Source organism: Heterodontus francisci, unplaced genomic scaffold (genome assembly GCF_036365525.1).
Source record: "Heterodontus francisci isolate sHetFra1 unplaced genomic scaffold, sHetFra1.hap1 HAP1_SCAFFOLD_708, whole genome shotgun sequence".
Classification (NCBI taxonomy): domain Eukaryota; kingdom Metazoa; phylum Chordata; class Chondrichthyes; order Heterodontiformes; family Heterodontidae; genus Heterodontus; species Heterodontus francisci.
Window position 1 is genome coordinate 255679 of NW_027141297.1, and position 12225 is coordinate 267903.

Below are 12225 nucleotides of genomic sequence, written 5' to 3' on the forward strand. Positions count from 1 at the left end.
ACACGTTTGTATCAAAGAAGTTGCCTTTGAAATATCAGGACTGAATTTCTGTCCAAGGAGGAACAGCCATTCCAAACTCACATTCTTCACAAAGGCTGTTTTCTCTTGTGACGAAAATTCATCACATAATTTGAATTCTCACTGAAAGTTCAGAAGACACAGATGGAAGTGGTTGACAAGGTAACTTATACATCACAAATGAGAAACAAGGCTCTGCTGGGAATTGAACCCAGGATCTCCTGTTTACAAGACAGGTGCTTTAACCAACTAAGCTACAGAGCCAGATGTGGTTATAATTAAAATCAGAGGAGTGCACTATTTATTCTCATATAATATCAATATCAAAGGAAAATACAGCAGATGCTGGACATCTCAAATAAAAACAAGAAACGCTGGAAATACTCATCAGGTCTGGCAGCATCTGTGGAGAGAGAAGCAGAGTTAACGTTTCAGGTCAATGACCCTTCTTCAGACCCTTCTATATATTCTCATCCCACTTCTCCACAGGTCACAACATATATTTTAACTTTTCCCACTTCCTGAAACAGTCAATCACATACTCTATTCTTCCCAGAATAGAAGACACTGACCAGGTTTCTTTAATGAACAGCAAAATTATCAGTTTATTACAGAACAAGTTTTAACTAGTCATGAAATAAAGCATAAATACACAGGTAGAAATTTTAAAAGTTCCCTTTTTACCTTAACCAACATTTAAAGCCCCTTTCTTACCACAGCCCCACACACGCACACACACATACACCGGTTAACTGAAAAAAAAAAGAATTATTTTTTCAATTCTGAGTTCTGTTAAAGACAAAAACAACACTTGGGCTGATTACTTGTTCATTCCTGAAGAAAACAGCAGATGAGATATGTTGTTCCAAAACTGGCAAACAGTCTAACTTCTGAGTATGCGTAGACAGGTCACCAGGGTCTTTTAGAACAGTTTTTTAGAGGCAGTGTTGAGAATTAATTTTAGCAGGCTTTCTTCAAAGACAGGAGAAGAGATGAATTGACACAGTGAAGTTCTCAGGGTCTTTTAAAGATTTGCTGCAAAACAACGTGGGTTGTGATCTTCTCTCCTTCCTTGACACTTCTTCAGGCTAACTTTATCAGCTGCTCACTCCAGAAGGTAAAACACAATGACTGCGACAAATAAAAGCTTGTGATTTTTCTGCCCTCTTCGGTGAGTGCTGCTGCTGCCGGGTTTGTCCAATCAAGAGGCGCAACTGACTTCTCTGTCCACATTTCCCCCTGTTACCAGGGTTTCTGTTCGACATTTAACTTGAGTCATGTGACAACCAGTAAACATAGTTGCCAAATTAATACTTTCAGTACCCTCTTGAAAAAGAACTGGTCTGACATTTATTAAGTTTGACGATGAATTCCTCAAAAAGAATTTCACAAAAAAAAATTCTAAATCACTTCCATAACATCATGTACTTTCCCTGAGCTACAGGTTATTGCAAGTCTCTCTGGCTGTGTTTATTTTTGTTGATTTTGCACTCAGGTTCTTTCTGAATCCATGTGTTTGCAGAACTTTGTCAGTGAGAAACATGGAGATATGCTTAAAGATTTCCCTGCAAATTATTCATATCTCCGTCTTTCTCCGAACTTTGTAGAAACACATTAATGTGGGAATCACACACATCAGGCCGTCAAACCTCTCCGTTAAACATTGAAAGGTGACAGTGTTTATTGTGATGGGGTTCCATTTATTCAGACACATCTGGTATAAAAGTGCTCAAGAAATGATTCACACATGTAATGTATTTGTATATTATGTGCATGACATAATGACGTAAGTAAACAATTCCTTGCACTTACCACGCTTGGTGTATATTTTCTCTGCTGATGCCCCCTGAATATATTGGAGAAAATGGTGATGAGGATGAGATAAAAGTCTGTAAATATAGGCAGCAAGCAGCAGCAGGGACTGCAGTGAACAAGATCAGGCAGCTCCTGGTGACCTACCTGCTCGGATGGTGGAGATTTTAGGTGGATTGTGTGAAGCCTGGGCAACAGAATGTCTCTTCAGTTGAATGAGATACCGCAGGGTATTCCTGTGCATCTGATTCAAATTGCTTATTTGGGACAATATGGCTGCACACATATGGGATACATCGGAAGGTGAGGAACTTATGAGAGGGCTTGAGAACCATTCAGTTCATATATTGAAAGAATGGACATGTTTTTCAGAGCTAATAACATTTTGGAATTTGAAGGTGAAAGTGCAGAGGTCAAGACTCAGAATGAGGCAATTCTTGAGGGCAAGAAAGCAATTTTGCCAATGGAAATTAGCCTGGAAGTGTATGACCAGCTAACAAAGCTTCCTGCTCCCATCAAGGCAAAAGATGTACCATTCAAAACAATCATCACCAAGTTGGAGGAACATTTCAACCCTAAGCCACTGGAGATCACGGCAAGCTAGAAATTTGGAAGCAGAAATCAGAAAAGTAGTGAAACAGTTGGTGAGTACATTGTGGCACTGAAGAATTTATCACTACATTGCAACTTTGGCATATTCTTAGACCGTGCATTATGAGACAGATTTGTGCTTATATTGGTGGATGAGAAAAGATACTAAACACACAAAATCTCACATTCGAGCTCGCATGTAAGATTGCTCTTTCCATGGAGATTGCATCAAAGAATGCTCGAGAATTTCATCCTGTGCCAGTGATTGTAACACACTTCAGGGGAGCTTAATAAAACTGGTAAAATGGGCTTTCACATGGCAGTTAAAATTTACACAGAGAATTGTGAAGAGATACAATTTGGGAGGAAGAATAAGGAGAGGCCATATAAATGAAATGTTACAATTCTAAAGTGGGTGCCAGAACAGAGAGACAATGTACACCAATCTTAGAAGGTTTGAAAAGGCTTCTAAGAGCAAACAGGACACTTGGCTTTATTAATAGAGACATATAGTAAAAGCAAATAAGTTATGATAAACCTTTATAGAATACTGGGTCTGAATGGCCTACTCCTCTACCTCCACAGAAAGCTTCCATTCCAGGTTTGCACACACTCGTCAGGATCAGTCTCCACAGATCCCGCCACTCCAGGCTCGGACACCCTCTTCAGGATCACTTTCCATAGATCCCACCACTCCATGCATGGATATCTCCCTCATGATCAGATCACAGGTCCTTAGTCCTGCCACATCCAGTCATGAATGATGGTGGACAATTAAATAACTAACCAGATGAGGAGGCTCCAAAAAATCCCCATCCTCAATAATGGTGGAGCCAAAGCTAAATCATTTACAACCATCTTACATCAGAAATTGCTCAGTGGATGATTCATCTCGGCCTCCTGAGGTCCCCAGCATCACAGTTTCCAGTCTTCAGCCAATTCGATTCACTCCACATGATAGCAAGAAACAACTGAAGTCACTCGATACAGCAACGACAATAGGCCCGAACAACATCCCGGCTCTAGTACTGAAGACTTGTGCTCCAGAACTAGCTGTGCTCTCAGCCACACTGTTCCAGTAGAGCTACAACACAGGCATCTACCCGACAATGTGGAAAATTGCCCAAATGTGCCCACTCCATAAAAAAAAGCAGGACAAATCCAATCTGACCAATTACCACCCCATCAGTCTCCTATCAATCATCAGCAAAGTGATGGAAGATGTCATCAACAGTGCTATCAAGCACCAGACACTTAGCAATAATCTGCTCATCGATGCTCAGTTTAGGTTCTGCCAGGGTTCCTCGACCCCAGGCAAATACTTGGCAGGTAGAGTATAATGTGGGAAAACGTGAGGTTATCCACTTTGGTAAGAAGAATGGGAAAGCAAAATATTATTTAAATTGTGAGAGATTACAGAATGCTGCGGTGTAGAAGGATCTGGGTGTCCTCGTACATGAATCACAAAAAGTTACCATGCAGGTAGAGCAAATAATTAGGAAGGCAAATGGAATGTTGCCCTTTATTTCAAGGGGGATGGAGTATAAAAGAAGAGAAGTCTTGCTGCAAATGTACAGGGTGTTGGTGAAACCACACCTAGAGTACTGTGTGCAGCTTTGGTCTCCTTATTTATGGAGGGATATACTTGCATTGGAGGCAGTTCAGAGAAGGTTCACTGGATTGATTCCTGTGATGAAGTGGTTGTCTTATATGGAGAGTTGATCAGGTTGGACCGATACTCATTGGAGTTAAGAAAAATGAAAGGTGATTCTATTGAGACATATAAGATTTTGAGGGGGCTTGACAGGGTGGATGCTGAGAGGATGTTTCCCCTCATGGTGGAATTTAGAACTAGGGGACACAGTTTCAGAATAATGGTCTTCCATTTAAGAAGGAAATGAGGAGGAATTTCTTCTCTCAGAGAATCATTAATCTTTGGAATTCTCTACCACAAAGAGTAGTGGAGGCTGGGTCATTGAATGTCTTCAAGACTGAGTTTGACAGAATTTTATCTGCAAGGAAGTCAAGGGTTATGGGGGGCAGGCAAGAAAGTGGGGTTGAGGACATGATCAGGTCAGCCATGATCCTATTGAATGGTGGAGCAGGCTCGAGGGGCCAAATGGCCTACTCCTGCTAATATTTCTTCTGTTCTTATTTTTTATTGCAGCTTGGTTCAAACAGACACAAAAGAGTGGAGTTCTAGAGGAGAGGTGAGAGTGATTGCCCTTGAGTGAGTGTGGCATCAAGGATCCCGAGCAAAATTGAAGTCAATGAGAATCAAGGGGAAAACTCTCCACGTGGTGGAGTCATATCTCACACAAAGCAAGATGGTTGTGGTTAGTGGAGGCCAATCATCTCAGCCCAGGACATTGCCTCAGGAGTTTCTCAGGGTAGTGTCCTCGGCCCAAACATCCTCAGCTGTTTCATTGATCACTTTCCCTTCAACATAAGTCAGAAGTGGAAATGTTCGCTGATGACTCACAACTCCTCAGATACTGAAGCTGTCTGTTCCCACAAGCAGCGAGACCTGTACAAACTTCAGGCTTGAGCTGATAAGTGACAAGCAACCTTCTGGCCACACAAGTGCTCAGCAGTGAACATCTCCATTGAGAGAGAATCAAACCATCTACCTTTTGATATTCAGCAGCATAATCATCGCTGAATCCCCCACCATCAACATCTTGAGGGTTACCACTGACCAGAAACTAAACTGGACCAGTCACATCTATGCTGCAGCTATAAGTGCAGGTCAGAGATTAGGAATTGTGCAGCAAGTATCTCGCCTCCTGACACCTCAAATCCTGTCCACCATGTACAAGGCACAAGTCAGGAGTGGGATGGAATACATCCCACTCAACAACACTCAAGAAGCTCAACACCATCCAGGAGAAAGCAGCTCACTTGATCAGCACCTAACCCACCACCTTAAACATTCAGTTCCTCCACCACCAGTACACAGTGGCTGCAGTGTGTACCATCTCCATATGCACTGCAGTATCTCACCAAGTATCCTTCAACAGCACCTTCCAAACCCATGACCACTACCACCTCGAAAAACAAGGGCAGCAGATGCATGGGAACTCACTACCTGCAGGTTCCCCTCTAAGTCACTCACCATCCTGACATGGAACTATATCGCCATTTCTTCACTGTTGTTGGGTCACAATCCTGGAACTCCCTCCCCAATAGCACTGTGGGTGTTCCTGCACCATATGGACTGCAGCAGTTCAAGAAGGCAGCTGACCACCACATTCTCAAGGGCAATTAGGGATGGGTAATAAATGCCAGCCTTATCAGCGATACTCGCGCCCATTAATGAATAAAAAACAAATCACTCTCCACAGATTCCCCACAATCTGGGCTTGGACATTTACTTCAGGAGCACAGAGCTTTATATAACTACAACATGAGTTCCAATCTTCATATTCCGTTCACTTTTCACATTATTTTTCTACCAGTCCACTAGCTTTTAGTGATTCAGTATTCGGGTCTCTGCGCCTCCGCAGTTTCTATCATCTCACCACTTAACAAAAAACACTCTGATCTATCTTTCGTAGGTCCTAGATGACCCCTCATTTTAAACTCCATCTGCCAAAACATTGCTCACTCACTTAATCTATCAAGAAGATTTGAAAATAAATTTCTTGCCAAAGGATAATGTTCTGCTTCTGCTCCCTCGCCATTTGCTTTTCCCGTTAGTCGTTCACTTGGTGTAAATCCAGAGAAAGTAAAGATGGAAGGAAGGAAGGAGGGGAGGGGAAATCCTGCTCCGTTTCGTGATCCCTATTTGATCTTCATTCCAGTCCAATTTGGGTGATGAATTCCAATTGTCTGTCTCAATTTTAATAAAGTATAAACAATTCTGGAACCACCGTCAAGATACTGACAAGAACAGGTTTCCAGGCCAACATTACATTGAAGCTGGAAACAAGAATGCAACAGGCAGTTGATAAACTAACAACAAGGATGGGATTCAAACCCACGCGTGCACAACACAACGGATTAGTAGCCCATCGCCTTAACCTCTCAGCCACCTCGTCACCTGGCAAGTAACAGAAGCACAACCGTCACCTTCACACAGATCCTGACTGTGCAGCCAGATGTGCAATGATGGAAATGTAGCTTCTGTAAGTAAATGAAATTTCCATCACATCAGGTCATGGCCTGTTGGGAATGGAGCGGTGTGAAACATTTCCAGACCATGTCCAACACGTTTCTACTCAGTGTGAAAACCCACCACGGAAAGACTGGAACATACAATCATTTGATCACAGCATGATTAACATCACTCAGACACCTGAACCATTAGGTCACTGACGAAGTCATGATGACTTCGAATTTCTCATGAAATGACAACTGAACTAACTGACTGGAAGAATTGCTTCAACTCCACGTGATCAGCGAGGCACAGCCTCAGCCGACTTGTCAGGCGGTGTAAACAGATATCACTGCTTCTGATCTTCACCAGAACAGAGAGTGAGATGTAACATTGATCATCAAACAGACTATGAGAGAATACAACAGAATAAAACACATGGAGAGATACTGTGGAATAACAAATAGATTTGATTGGAATGTTGAATTTTGATTGGAATGGATAAAACACCAGAAACAGCAGATTAAATTGGGATTCTCATCATTATATTGATCTGGGACAGAAAAGAGAAACTGATGGAAAGAAGGGAAGAAGGAAGAATGGAACTGTTCAGTTTTTTCACTCGTCCATCAAAGCTGGATTAAAAAAAGTTGCAAAAGTTGCAAATGCTGCCAAAACCTTGGATCGAAGGATGTCCCAACTGTTTAACTGTCTCCTCACTGGGGGAATTTCAATCAGTCAGCAATATTATTCTCTATTTTTTTTGTTAAATGAACCCAGAACTGTAACTTGGAGTTAATATCTGTGTTCCGACTCCTGAATAATAAAATTGTGAGTTTCTTGATATTTTCTGGACACATTTCCTGCTGAAAGAACTAAGAACTCTTTTCTAATTTACACAGTACTCTATACACACTCATCAAGCCTGCTCAGCTAGCATCCTTGGTGCTGCTCTCTCTTCTCCCAAACCTCATCCCATGTGACTGTTACATCATCACCCTGACAGTGGGAGAGGTTGATCCCACTGTGTTCAGCATTAACCCTTTACATCCTGATACTGCTCTGTGAATCAAAAAAAATGGTGAGAGGGAACTTCCTTCATTTATCGAAACACCAACAGCTGCCAGTTGTGAACCAACTCAAACCCATCAGAGAGAGAGAGAGAGACTGTCAGAGAACTTCCTGCATCCAGTCCTGACCCTGTCACGCTCAGCAGATAAACCCAGACCCCACTCTCATCAACACTGAGCATTGTCGCTGAGACCCTTCAAATAATGTTTATAAAAGGCAGAAAAAATCAAATTTCATCGCAGCTGGATTGATTAAAACGAAGTTTAATATCTTCTTACCACTAGGTAACCACATGAGAAAGTCCTTCAATCGTTAGCAGAAATTATCAGCTGCAAGAATGTTTGTCATTGGGTTGAATCATTTCTGTGTGAGGAATGTTCCAGCATCAGAAACCAGGGGAACGTGTTGACTGAGCTGTGTCTTCATCTCTTCTGGACAGTTCATCCTTCATTCTGCTCTGATTCACTTTCCCAAAGCGGATCTACAGATTCTCAAATCTGGAGACTGGGTTTTCTTATTCGGTTCCTTTTGATTTTTCTTGCTCCTGAATGATAATATATTCCAACCTTGGATCAACCTTGCGTTGTGTCCCAGTCTCGGTTAAAAGCGACACTTAATGGCACCAACACTCTGAAACATACAACACGGTCACACTCTGCTTCAGTGAGATTAATGTTGAGGCGGTTTCACGTCAAATGCAATTGTGAACAAATTTCTCTCGTGGAAATTGTGGGTGATTTGAGTATTTGCACTGAATTTCTGTGCAAGGAGGGACAGTTTCAAACAGCCATTCCCAAAATCACTTCTTTCACAAAGACAAAGACTGTGCTGTCTGAACGTGTCACTCAACTTCACAAACAAATTTGAACTCGAAGTTCAGGGGAAGACAGAGATGTGAATGATTGACAGAGTAATCTTTAAATCATAACTTTCCGTTTCTTCACTGCAGTGAGGCTTTGTTGGGGTTTGAAGTTAGGTTCTGCTGTTTATTAGACAGAGGCTTTAACCAACTAAGCTACAGGGCAAAATCTCGAACCCATCCTTTCCTGGAGTTACAGGTTATTGCAGGACTATCTGTCTCTGGGTTCTTTCTGAATCCACAAGTTTGCAGATCTTTGTGAGTGAGAGACATGGAGATATGCTTCAAAGATTTCCCTGTAAATTATTCAAATCTCCATCTTTTCCTGAACTTTGAACAAACACATTACTGTGGGAATCACACACATCTGGCCCTCACACTCGTCCGCTAAACATTGAAAGGTGACAGTGTTTATTGTGAGGGGATCCATTTATTCAGACACATCTTGATCGGGACGTGTTTCACACATGTAATGTTTTTGTATATTATGTTTATGATGTAATATTGTAAATAAACATTTCCTTGCACTTGTCGCATTTGGTCTCCATTTTCTCTGCTGATGCCCCCTGAATATATTGGAGAAAATGGTGATGAGGATGAGATAAAAGTCTGTAAATATAGGCAGCAAACAGCAGCAGGGACTGCAGTGAACAGGATCAGTCAGCTCCTGGTGACCTACCTGCTCAGATGGTGGAGAGTTTGGGTGAATTGTGTGAAGCCAGTGCTACAGACTGTCTCCTCAGTTGAATGAGATGCCCTAGGGTAAAGCATGGCTACCCAACCCGACTCCGACCAGACCGGATGACATGTGCCAGGTTCGGGTCGGGTCTCTCTTCCGTGTCCGGCATTCGGGTTCGTGACGGGTCGGGCTGGAGGCGGACACAGTGCTGCCTTGCTCAGGGAGGGAACTTCTGCATGATTCCGCAGGAATAGCCAGCTTTCGGAATGGAGGATCACAACATTTGGACAAGGTATGTTTGATATAATTAACTTTATTATGGTAGTCGGGTCGGGTCGGGTCGTGTGCGGGAAAAAAATCAAAAGACTCGGGCCCGGGTCAGATTCAGGTTGGATGTGGTCAGGTCGGACTGGGTCGGGTTTCAATTTCATAAACGAGCAGGCCTTTACCGCAGGGTCTTAGTGTGCATCAGATTCGAAGTGATTATTTGGGACAATATGGCTGCACCCAAGGGATACATCAGAAGGCTGGGAACGTATGAGAGGGCTCGAGAACCATTCAGTTCATATATTGAAAGAATCGACATGTTTTTCAGAGCTAATAACATTTTGGAACTTGAAGGTGAAAGTGAAGAGGTCGAGACTCAGAATAAGGCAATTCTTGAGGGCAAGAAAGTAATTTTGCGAATGTAAATTATCCTGGAAGTGTATGACATGCTAACAAATCTTCCTGCTCCCATCAAGGCAAAAGATGTGAATTCAAAACAATCATCACCAAGTTGGAGGAACATTTTAACCCTAAGCCAGTAGAGATCACGGCAAGCTAGAAATTTGGAACCAGAAAGCAGAAAAGTAGTGAAATAGTTGGTGAGTACATTGTGGAACTGAAGAATTTATCACTACATTGCAACTTTGGCACATTCTTAGACCGTGCATTACGAGACAGATTTGTGCTTATATTGGTGGATGAGAAAAGATACTAAACACGCAAAATCCTACATTTCAGCTAGCGTGTAAGATTGCTCTCTCCATGGAGATAGCATCAAAGAATGCTGGGGAATTTCGTCTTATGCCAGTGACAGTAACACACTTCAGGAGAAGATAAAAAAACTGCCAAAATGGGCTTTCACATGGCAGATAAAATTTTACACAGAGAAGTGTAAAGTGATAAAGTTTGGGAGGAAGAATGAGACAATGTGCACCAATCTTAGAAGGTTTGAAAATGTTGCTAAAAGCAAACAGGACACTTGGCTTTATTCATAGAGGCATAGAGTAAAAGCAAATAAGTTATACTAAACCTTTATAAAACACTGGGGCTGAATGGCCTACTCCTGCACCTCCACAGAAAGCTTCCACTCCAGGCTCAGACACCCTCTTTCGGATCACTCTCCATACATCCTGCCACTCCATGCACGGATATCTCCCTCAGGATCAGATCACAGCTCCACAGTCCTGCCACATCCAGTCGTGAATGGTGGTGGATAATTTAATAACTAACAAGATGAGGAGGCTCCAAAAACACCCACATCCTCAATGATGGTGGAGCCGAGCACGTCAGTGCAAAAGGCAAAACTGAAGTATTTGCAACCATTTTCAGTCAGAAGTATTAAGTCGTTTCGATCTGTGCTAATTTCAGCTCCTCATGCTCGCTGGTGCATTGATTCTCTGGTGCTAATTTCAGAGTAAATCATGCAGCTTGACAATTGGAGCCAAAGAAAAAGACACAGGAGAGGTTGAAAGTGCCAAAACCTGGGATTGAACCAAGAACTGCGATTTTTAGTGCAATGCAAATCCAGCTGATCTATTTCAGCCACACACTAAAACCAGCCTTCGCTCATTGCTTTGGAAGACAATATTTACATTCAAGTGTTTGTCAAAATTTACAGAACACAACATGAGTAATATTTCCCATTGTTTTCTCAGCACTGATGGAATGTGAAGCGGGAGAAATCCCACTGATCCACACTGACCCAGAGCTGAGAGTGAAATGAGATAAAGTTCAATCTTTAGCAGCGAGACGCTGGAGAGACGTAAGAGTCCTGAATCAAGGAGAGACTTTCTGATATAGTAAAAGCAAAATACTGCATATGCTGGAAATCTGAAATAAAAACAAAGGTGCTGGAAATACTCAGCAGGTCTGGCAGCATCTGTGGAGAGAGAAATAGAGATAAAGTTTCAAGTCTGTGACCTTTCATCAGAACTGCCAAAGGTTAGAAAAGAATTAGGTTTTAAACAAGTGAAGGAGAGGGGCCTGTGGGAGAGAACAAAGGGGAAGGTGTTTGATAGGGTAGAGGGCAGGAAAGATTAAATAACAAAGTTGTCCTGGGACAAAGGCAAGGAGTCCGTTAATGCATGTGGTCAAAGACAAAGCATTTGTCCAGAGAGAGTCTTAATAGCAGAATAATGAGCAGCACTGACTACATGAAAAACAGGCACATGGTTTCAAACACACTGTGTTTTGTGCTCCCCCTTTGGTGAATCCTTGTTCACAGCTTTCCAATTATAATGCAAAGAAATGAACACAAACAGGCTTTCTTTGGTTTAAAGAAGAAAAGTGAAACTTATTAAACTTGCTTAAACTTTAATACGGTTCATGCCTACAGATATACGATGCACCCATGCTAGCATGCACACGTGATATACAGATGCAGCTAGGGACAGAAAAAATAAAAGATAAAGTGGAACAGTTTGAGGTAATGTCTTGTTACTGTGCTTCGAGCTCACGGTATAGCACTTTTGTAGGTAATTCTTGCATTTCGTAGGGCCCAGTATTCTCCTTAAACCTTGTACATGTTGGAGACTTTTCTCTCTTTGAGATTCACATGTTTTCACAAGGTTCAGTTCTGTGGGAAAGAGATGGAGTCAGGCAGGACTGGAGAGGGTCTGCCCCATCCGGGAGCACATGGTGTTCTGAGTTCAAATCTGTGGCAAGTTCAAAAAACCAACAGCCAACTAGTCATGTGACTAAAACTGGTCTGACCACTTCTGCTGTGTATTGGGGAAGCAAAAGACTGCGTCCCTTTGTTTCAATACTGTTTGTTACTATGCAAATTTCTTTCCCGTCAGGCGCTTGCAATTTTAAGTTTTAATGTTCATGTGG

The 12225-nt window shown here is 42.2% G+C and overlaps 1 non-coding gene across 1 annotated transcript; it reads right to left on the reverse strand.

Moving 5' to 3' along the window:
• Positions 1 to 208: 208 nt before the first annotated feature.
• Positions 209 to 282, reverse strand: trnat-ugu (transfer RNA threonine (anticodon UGU)). Its single transcript has one exon. It is a non-coding gene; the product is annotated as a tRNA-Thr (tRNA).
• Between the last annotated feature and the right edge of the window lie 11943 nt (positions 283 to 12225).